The following is a 9,953-nucleotide window of genomic DNA, read 5'->3' on the forward strand; positions in this document are numbered from 1 at the left end:
CGGAGAGGGTTATTGGTGCTCCCCTGCCCACCCTTCAAGAACTGTATACATCCAGAGTGAGGAAAAGGGCTCAGAAAATCACTCTGGATCCTCACATCCAAGTTATCCCCTTTTTGAACTTTTGCCATCTGGCCGGCGCTTCAGAGCCGCAAATACCAGGATAGCCAGGCACAAGAATAGTTTCTTCCCCCAGGCAATCTACCTCATGAACAGTTAAATGTTCCCCACATTATGCACTAAAAATGTGCAATAACCTTATATTTATTTGTTACCACCTAGTACATCCCTGCATCTCATTCTATTCTATTCTATTCCATTCTATCATCTATAGCCTAACTGTACTTACAATTTATTTATTATTCGATTTATTTTTCAATATTTGTCTATTTATATTTACATGTGTATTTTTTTTTATTCTCATCTAATTTTGTTGTTGTTGTCTCTGTGTACTGGAAGCTTATGTCACTAAAACAAATTCCTTGTATGTAAATTCCTTGCATACTTGGCAATAAAGCTCTTTCTGATTCTGATTTTGAAAATGACTGAAGGTATAACACCAGTAGACTTTTATTAACTATAAATGTTCTTTAAAAACAAACAGCAGCTTTCAGCCTGTCGCAATGTAGTTCTTGACAGGTTTTTTTATTCGATTGCGCTGCTTTTCCATAGTTTTTTCTGTGTTAACATGGATGTGTTTGACTGTTGAGCTCGCGTCTCTTGCAGCGTCTCATGCATGAAACGGCTTTCTAAAAACACTGCGCTCCTGTTAAAATAAGTTCACTCCCATCTTCTTGCATGTTTTACCTATTCCACTGCCCGCGTTGCATCTTTGTCAACACACAAGCGCATTCTGTGTGAATGGCGCTTAGCCTATATTTGTGGTGCTTCACAGAGTGCGTCACACGTGAGCGGTTAATCACGTGTGCCGACATGGGGTTGGATCTTTCTTTTCTCTTTACTGTTATCACCGGCATATTGTCAAAGTGTTAATTCTAACATTTGGTAATATTTCTATTGAAAATCGCGATTCCTCGATTTCTAAAAAATAAAATCGTGCCCAGCCCTACCTTATTGTGTATGATTTATAACTTCATTTTTTGGTTGACGTAACAAATCACTCCTTCTCTCCATCCATGACAACAATCAGGTACGCAACAAACACCCGCTTTTTAGGATTCAATCAAATTCAGAGAGAACAAATAAAAGTCCTGTCCTATAATTTTTTAATTATTGAAAAATGTAGGGTTGGACTGACAATATTGATTAATATAAGCTTTTCCCTTTAATACTCTCTCTAAGATTTCAAAAATGTGGTTTTGAAGTGTTAAGCATTTTCAAACCTCAGTTCAAGCAACACGTGAACCGATTATCTGTTCCTCTTTACTAGGGATGCTCCGATCAGGATTTTTGCAGTCGATACGGAGTACCGATTTCTTGTCATGGTGATCGGCCGATACCGATACCTTTGTTCCTCCCGCTTTAAAGCACCTCCTGCTGCCAGAGAATGAATTTGCATTTTCAGTAAGTCTGTCTGATTTATGCAGCAAACATATTTTGCTTTTCCTATATAATCCGCTGCGGATAATCCGCGGGTCAGGTAATAAAAAATGCATTCTGATTATTTGCGGGTGGGTCTCGAGTGGATAAAATAAATCATAAATTAAGCAAATATTAACAATTTTTTTTAAATAAATTTTTTTCCATAAGGCAGACGATTTTGTGTGTCTGTGTGTGTTCGTTCGCCTGATCGGGAAGTTGCAGTGACAGAAACGGTGACATTCCAGATAAAGTTTGAAAGGAGTAAAGCCTGTGTTAATGCTATTGAGTAGGCTAATATGGCCAAAGAAGATATTTTGTTTTATAAATAAATGTTCATTTAAAAGCAGACCACGATCAGCGTATTATGTTACCGTTACCCCTTACGGCTCCGACAAGTATTTGTTCCGTCCTCCACGCTGTGACAACTCACAAAAGACTGTTTTTAGCCAAGCAGCGCGGAGAGCCGCTTCAGAAACGTGCCGCGACTGGCCGGTATAAACACAAGCATTAGAGTGGCCGCGATCAGCTCCGGTTCCCGTTGAGCCGTAACGCGCCACAGACGCATGCAGTGATGCACAGATCAGCTCTAACGTCACTGAATCTGCTGTTAAAATGAACCATCCATTCATCATATCATCATGCAAAACATACACGACAAATAGCGAATTTTTAATTGTTTCTCAAAACGTCATAGCATTTCCACACCAGCGGTGACATGACTGTGGCGCCAAATCATTTATGTCCCCACGCATCATGTATGTCTTCACGTGTTGACGTCATCAAATTGCAATCGGTTCGTGAGATCGGCCAAGTGTAGTGAGTACCGATCGAGTCATAAAATGTGATAATCGGCCAATACCGATCTCCGGCCGATCGATCGGAGCATCCCTACTCTTTACTACTAGTTACAGCAAGAAATACACAAGAATGAACATCAGAAGGTGCTGAAAGAGATAGAAAATGTTTCATGTCTTATGTAATCACTCAATCAGTGTTTGAACCATGGAAAGACGTCAATAAAGCAGCTTGTAAATGTCACGTAATTTTTTTTTTTTCTTCATACAATACATTTTTACTTATTTTTTAACTTAACCTGTTAGTAATCTCATGTATTGTATGCTTGACTAAATCTGTCATAAAAACTGTTTTCATGACACCATTTAAATGTTTGTTGTCTTGAATACGAGTGTTGATTATTATATCTAAAAACAAAATGCAATTGAATTTGAACTCGATATCAAATCGAAATTAGAATGGAATCGAATCAAGAGTAGTGGTCGACCGATATTGGTTTTTGACAGACAATGCCGATATCTTGCAAACCAGGGTGGTAAATATTAAATTAATATTTAAGAAATTTGAAATCATTTGAAAATTGATTAAAAAATAAATGTGTTAAATAAACATACTTATACGTTAGATGGCAAAGTATTTTTCACAAATAAATAAATATTTAATAAAAATATAATTAAAAAGGAAGTAAACACTGTAACCAACAAGGCACTCAGTATTCTGGGACGTTTGTGTGCATTAATCATATTTTTTCAAATAAAGCCAAGGTAACACTCATTTTACATACAGCACACAGTGAAAATGACATGAATATGACAGTGGGCAAATGCATAAAGCGCAGCATAATTTAAAACCACAAGTTTAAAGTTTGTCGATCGCGCGTCTACAGTGAAGCTGAACTCTCCTCCTGTCCACATTCAATTCGCACGGAATTTTAATTCCTTTGTTTAATCGTTCTATCTGATTATGAGACAGACTTCTATTTACTAGACAGAACTGTTAACGACAACAGTGAACAAGAGGGAGAATGTGAGCACTGTGTGCTCAGGTGCTGCCGTTCACAGCGCCGTCAAAATAAAAGTCCCACCTCGAACGAATCGGCCAAACAGGAAAACTTGGTGGTTTTCAGTATCAGCCTTGGTGATATATCGGTCGACCACTAATCAAGAGCTTGTGAATTGGAATCGAATCCATTTGTACAAGCTGTGATAATACCCAGCCCTACAAAATGGGTTGTTTTATGGTGACTTTAAAGCAGAGTTCACACTGCACGATTTTCAAAGTCGTCGGATCACCATTGTTTTCACACTGCACGACAATCTGGGGTAGCATTCAGTTGCTGCGGTGTTTATATTGCACGATGGATCGGCGACAGGAGGTTACACACGGCATGACTTTACAATCATGACTTTACAATTTGGCAATTTCGCAAAACCTGTCGGCGAGTGAAAATCGGGGCTAAAATTGTGCAGTGTGAACTCGGCATATGGTGATTAATTTAGCAAAGACTGAGAACTCAACTTCCAAAACAACAGAACAGCTCAATACTTCTTTAGCACTATTTAAAGAGTGTAAACTTTTAGACAAACTTCTCCTAAAAAGATTAAGCTACTTAAGTTCTGCTTCAGACAAAACTTTAGTACTCCAGGAAAAAAAAAAAACATGAAGAGTGAGAACGGCTAATCTGACTTGTGTTAGAAACACACACACACCCTTCCCCCATGAAAATATTCCATTGTGACATTCTAAACTGCAATAGCAGTCAGCAAGTGAATGCAGCATATTCCCAACAACACTGGAATGCTTTGTTAGGGGGATATCTTTCAGCCCGCTGGCCCGGCCAGCAGCACACACACACAGACCTCAGGCTCGCGTTGTATCCAAACCTAAATGCATGCAACCTTGAAACGTCCCACCGAACTGAGCTAGAAAGCAAAGAAAACCAATTCTACATTCACAGACTGTCATAGGAGCAAACATCACTAATTCGTAAATAATTATTCTGAGGAGAAGAACTGAAACTTCATGAAAAGTAAAACAGCGTATTCGGCTGCTCGCAGATGACCTGAGCATTATTTTCATAGCAACAGTATTAGCCAACACCGCTGCTCATATTCCAAACGCTGGTCAAATAAAGAAACAGACGTGATTGTGTTTCACAGGACGCAGTTATGCAGGATGCATAACATCTATAAACATACAGAAATGCCAACACCGGGCTTCTGCAGGTTTTCTGAAAGTAAATTTAACCAAGTTTTACTAAGTAAGCAATAGCCTAAATTGAAGGAAACAATTCATCAATATGTTCTCTAAATGTCTAAGAAGCACACAATGAGTTGTATTAGCAACACTTCAATGTCTGCAAATGCAACTTCCAACAGATCTTTATTAAATAACTTTTAATGTACCAGAAAGTGCTGTCCTTCCTCAGTGTTTTTGTATTTTTTTCCAGTGCAAAAGATTCTTAAAACAAGATCTGTTGCAAAATGAGATAAGTCTTGTTTTCTGAGAAACTGATAAAAATGAAGTGTTTATAATTAAAATTCAAAGAAAAAAAGCAAGTTTATTGTACCCCATTCACAGATATCTGTTCAAGCAAACACTCACTTAATTTTGTTCAATTTCTCAGAAAACAAGACTTAATATCTTAATTTTCCATCCCAAGTAAACGTATGTTGATTTAAGGATGTTAAATCATATTAAAAGACGACAAAAATTCAATCATTCATTTTTGCAGTGTATGCAACATTTAAAGCCATGACTTTATGAACTTTTGGCTCAGATTTAGATAGATAAAGATAAGATAAAGACTTTAAGGTCTTAATTTGTGGAAGGGTGAATTAAAGGGGTCATATGATGTTGCTAAAAAGAACATTATTTGGTGTATTTGGTGTAATGAAATGTGTTTATGCGGTTTAAGGTTCAAAAAACACATTATTTTCCACATACTGTACATTATTGTTTCTCCTCTATGCCCCGCCTTTCTGAAACGCGTCGATTTTTACAAAGCTCATCGGTCTGAAAAGCGAGGTGTGCTCTGATTGGCCAGCTATCCAGTGCGTTGTGATTGGCCGAATACCTCAAGCGTGTGACGGAAATGTTACCCCCCTTACCATATTGTGATGCCCTGTCCGGCCGGAGCTACAAGACAAACATTAAGGGTGCTTTCACACCTGGCCCGTTGTTTCGGAACCTGGCGCATTTCCCCCCTTAGCTCGGTTCGTTTGGGCATATGTGAACACTGCAATCGCGCTCGGATCTGCGCCAAAACAAGTGAATGTCTGTGGGTGAGCACGTCTTCGCCATTAAAAATAAAAAAGCGCACTTTTTCATTTTATAATGCCGTCTTATTGCTCTTCTTCCTAGTAGGTGCCAAAATTTAAATTGCATCATATGACCCCTTTAAGACTTCTTAAGACATTTTTTAAGAACTTTGTGAACAAATGCAAAACAATTCAAATGCTCGAACCATCATTCTCACAGGTTTGACTCAATTATTTCATTTCATTTAGATAACAGACAAACACAAAAAGATTTCCTTTCCAGCCTCCCAAATGCATAAAGAGGTCAAATCCATTTCACACACAGTGAAAAATCTCCCAGCCTATAAAAATATTCCTGCATTGTCAACAGGTCAGAAAAAAAACCACGAAATGTTCCGGGCGATCATGAGAAAACAACTTCAAATAACTAGCACTGCTGCAGCATCCATTAAGCAGCGAGTCATGCTTTTTCTTTCATTCCCAAACTGAAGGGACCCAAACAGGAAATACATTCCACATGAACTCAGAGAAGCCATTGCCAGCGAGTCTCATTCTAGAGTCGGGCTACAATAGCTCAGAGGGGCCAGCCGTCTGCTCGCAGCACTTTTCAAAAGAGGGTTTAACGAAAATCCTGGTTGCAAAACACAATGAGGTTCACACAGAATAGAGCGTAATTGACTTACTCACAGACATCTAACAAACTAATCACAGGCTTCTGCGGAATCCAGGGTGAAGAATGTGGAAACTAACAATTAGCATCGCAATCACACAGTGTTAAAATGCTGTTTTTTAAGCTTGCACACTATAGGAATATTATACGTCAATGGTGGGTAACATGTTTGTTCTGATAGGTCACGGAGAGCAGGAAAAAACAGTACTAAACGGAAATAACAATGTGGCTTGTGCAAAATACAAGTTTATCAGCTTTTAAAAAAGAGGAGAAATGCTTTACATATCTTTAGTTGTTGATGTCAAATGTACATCAAATAAACACTCATCTGTCACTTGGTAGAAGCTAGTCAAATCAGAAGTCAACACTGACTGGTTGCATGACATGCCCTCATCTTTAAAGGAACAGTTCACGCAAAAATGAAAATATGCTGAAAATCTACTGAAATTTAGCATTCTGTCGCTTTTTCACCAATGGATGCTCTGCAGTGAATGGGTGCCGTCAGAATGAGAGTCCAAACAGCTGATAAAAACATCACAATAATCCACAAGTAATCCACAGCACTACAGTCCATCAGTTAACATCTGGAGAAGACAAAAGCTGAAACAAATCCATCATTAAGACGCTTTAACTTCAAACTGTTGTTTCCGGCTAAAATACAGATTCTCTGTCCATAATATTGCTTTCTCAAGTGAAAAAACGGTCTGGTCTGAATCAGGAGAAAAATCTGCACAGATCAAACACTGTTTACAAGCCAAAACAGCTCTAAACAAATATGTCAATGGATGTTGAGCTTGTATTTTGGCCGGAAGCAACGGTTTAAAGTTAAAACGCCTTAATGATGGATTTGTTTCTTACAAACACGCAGCTTTTGTCTTCACAAGACATTAACTGATGGATTGGAGTGGTGTGGATTACTTGTGGATTATTGCAAAGACTACAGAATACCCAAGACGTGTCACTCGTATAGTTTTGAATGGGGAAAACAGAATGCTGAATTTCTCCAAATCTGATGAAGAAACAAACTCATCTACATCTTGGGTGTGTATGACACCCTTTAAAAACCATAAACAACAATACACACAGTAAAAGAAACCAGACATTCACTTGCATTACTTTGCACAGACCAAGTCAAGTTAAATTTATATGTATAAAGCTTTTAACAATACACATTGTTTTAAAGCAGCTTTACAGAAAATCATTATGTTAATGTTTATAATATCTTCATGCCTTATAGTCATATTTAACATATTAGCAGTTGAGATTTGCTGTATATATGTCTACCTACACAAGTATACCGTGTGCATGCAGACAAAGTTGGACATACTTGTATATCCAACTAAAAAGCTGGACGATAATATAGTTACATTTTGTGACAAATTTTTTTAAAAATCAAGCAGTTAAAATCTGCTATTGCAATATACATTATGTGATGCATTACTGGATTAATAAATGTAAAAAAGTTGTTAAATTTCAATATTAACCAAATCTGGGCCCTGAAACAACACCAACTGCTAAAGAACCCCAAAAACAACCAGATCAAATCCAATGAAAATACAGCCGAAATGTTCCAGTAAACCTTTGCATTTACGGGGCGACAAATACATTTAACTTCACAGACTGCACAGTGTAATTTAAGCTACATACTGGGTTACACTGGTGTGCAGAAGAGTATAAATATCCTGAAATATTCTGAGCTACAGCCACTAGAACCACTACAGGAATCTGGATCCTCCGGACACAACATTCATCGAAATAAACCAGTCTGTGATCTCCTGAACACTCATTCCAGCGAAAACAGACCCAAGCCCCACCAAAACTAACAGTTAGGACCGGTTACCCGGTGATAAACTACCACTAGAGCCCGATTACGATGACTGATTACATTTTGCATTGTTCTGACATGCAAGACGGTCCATTTCAGCTCACATCTAGAAGTGTCCCACACTTCGACACCCAGAAAAACACTGAAACATCCCAAATGACACCCGACAGGGGTTTGGGTGTGTATGACACCCGTCGGCTGTCATTAGGGTGTTAAAGGGCTGCAGTGAAGCCAATCACTGCTTTTTCAGGGCGTTGACGGGTCCCCAGCCTCAGTGTAATTTAGGGCCAGTTAATTACGCCGTTAATTAAAGTAACTAAGATCAGACAGTCAGACTGCAGCAGATTTGATGAGGTTTAACGGTTCAAAGCTGATTCAGATGAACCAAAACCCCTTCACAAACCTAATGCCGCCGAAACACCACTTTAGTGTCAGGCTGCCATCATTTCACTGCTTTAACGGCACCGAAATCACGTTTCAAACGATTATACAAAACCATCAGTGTTTATGGAGCTAATCTCAGTTAGCCGTTAGCACCTCTCGTTGACACGAATTGAAAAAACACCTCAAACACGTCAAAACACACCCGCTGGCGGCCGCTCCGGGGCGGCGGGCAGTAACGGACTCGAGTCCTACCTGTAGTGGCTCCGGGAAAGGCGTTTATTGGTGTGAAAAACAGCCCGATCGGCGGTCGGATCACGGCATCACTTACCAGCTGTTTGTCCCCACCCTCCTGTCTGTGGAAAGAGGAAATGACGCAGCGCGTCTTCCGAGCGCGCGTCCACAAAGCACAGGCGCGAGCGTGCACGCCAAGCGACGCTCGCGTCCGACCACACCATAGAAAGCGTGCACTTTAAAAAAAGAAAAGAAATGAAATTGGAATTAAATTAGATTTATAGTAAATAAATGGCGCATTGTTGCTTGTGTCTTCGTTATCCAAAGCATAACCATAGTTAGGTTTTGTTCATATATGTATAATAGCTAACAATAATAATAATAATACATTATTATTATGTATATACGACGTTTTTAGAAGTTATCTGCCATTTATTTTTATTTTATTTATTTGATTATAGCGGTGATGATTTATCGAATTTGTAGCTTTATTCTTAATTTATGTATGTATTTAATTATTTATTATTATTTTAGAAAAGTACTTATTTTATTTTATTAACACAGCCACAGATTACTGAAGATTTTTTTTTAATTTATTTATTGCAACTTGTACAACACAAGACAACGTAAGACACAACCACCAGAATAAACCAAAAAATGTACATATGTAAAAAAGCAGATAAAAGACGTCAAAGAAGAATACATTAAAATAATAAATGTTTTGACAGAGTTTGAGACTGTGATGTGATGGACTCCTGTGTCCTCTAGTGTTCAATTTTTCAACAAACACAATTTTCAGTGTCTTTCACGTGTCGATAGATGGCGCCACATTCATCAGATTTTTTTACATTATTTATTTATTTATTTATTGGCCTTTTAAAATAAATGCAATATTTTATTTATTATTATTTAGTATATAATAGTCTATATAATATACACAGAAGTACTTACAATGAGGTCTACAACTTTATGCAGAGACTCCTCTGCAGTGTACTGGTATGTACAGTGGTGTGTGTGTGTGTGTGTGTGTGAATGAGGGGGTGTGTTGAGCAGCAGATCAGCTGCTTTCTTCGCCCTTCATAAGGCGGATCTGTGACATTGGGTTCAGTTCAGCCGGAGATTCTTACACACACACACACACAGAGACACATACACACACACTCTCACACACACACACACACACACACACTCTCACTCACACACACAGAGACACATACACACTCACTCTCACACACACACACACACACAC

The 9,953-nt window shown here is 38.5% G+C and overlaps 1 protein-coding gene across 2 annotated transcripts in view; it reads right to left on the reverse strand.

Annotated features, from left to right (window-relative positions):
* The window catches only part of LOC107734949 (uncharacterized protein KIAA0355-like), a 48,205-nt gene extending 39,328 nt beyond the window's left edge, over positions 1-8,877 (reverse strand). The window contains exon 1 of one of the 2 annotated variants that reach the window (XM_016546815.1): positions 8,802-8,877. The gene's annotated coding sequence lies outside the window, so the exon portion shown is untranslated. Of the gene's footprint in view, positions 1-8,725 lie in introns of both variants that reach the window. The other variant, XM_016546810.1, reaches the window with a different exon arrangement.
* Between the last annotated feature and the right edge of the window lie 1,076 nt (positions 8,878-9,953).

Source organism: Sinocyclocheilus rhinocerous, unplaced genomic scaffold, assembly GCF_001515625.1.
Source record: "Sinocyclocheilus rhinocerous isolate Xijiao unplaced genomic scaffold, SAMN03320098_v1.1 scaffold942, whole genome shotgun sequence".
In the NCBI taxonomy this organism is placed as follows: Eukaryota; Metazoa; Chordata; class Actinopteri; order Cypriniformes; family Cyprinidae; genus Sinocyclocheilus; species Sinocyclocheilus rhinocerous.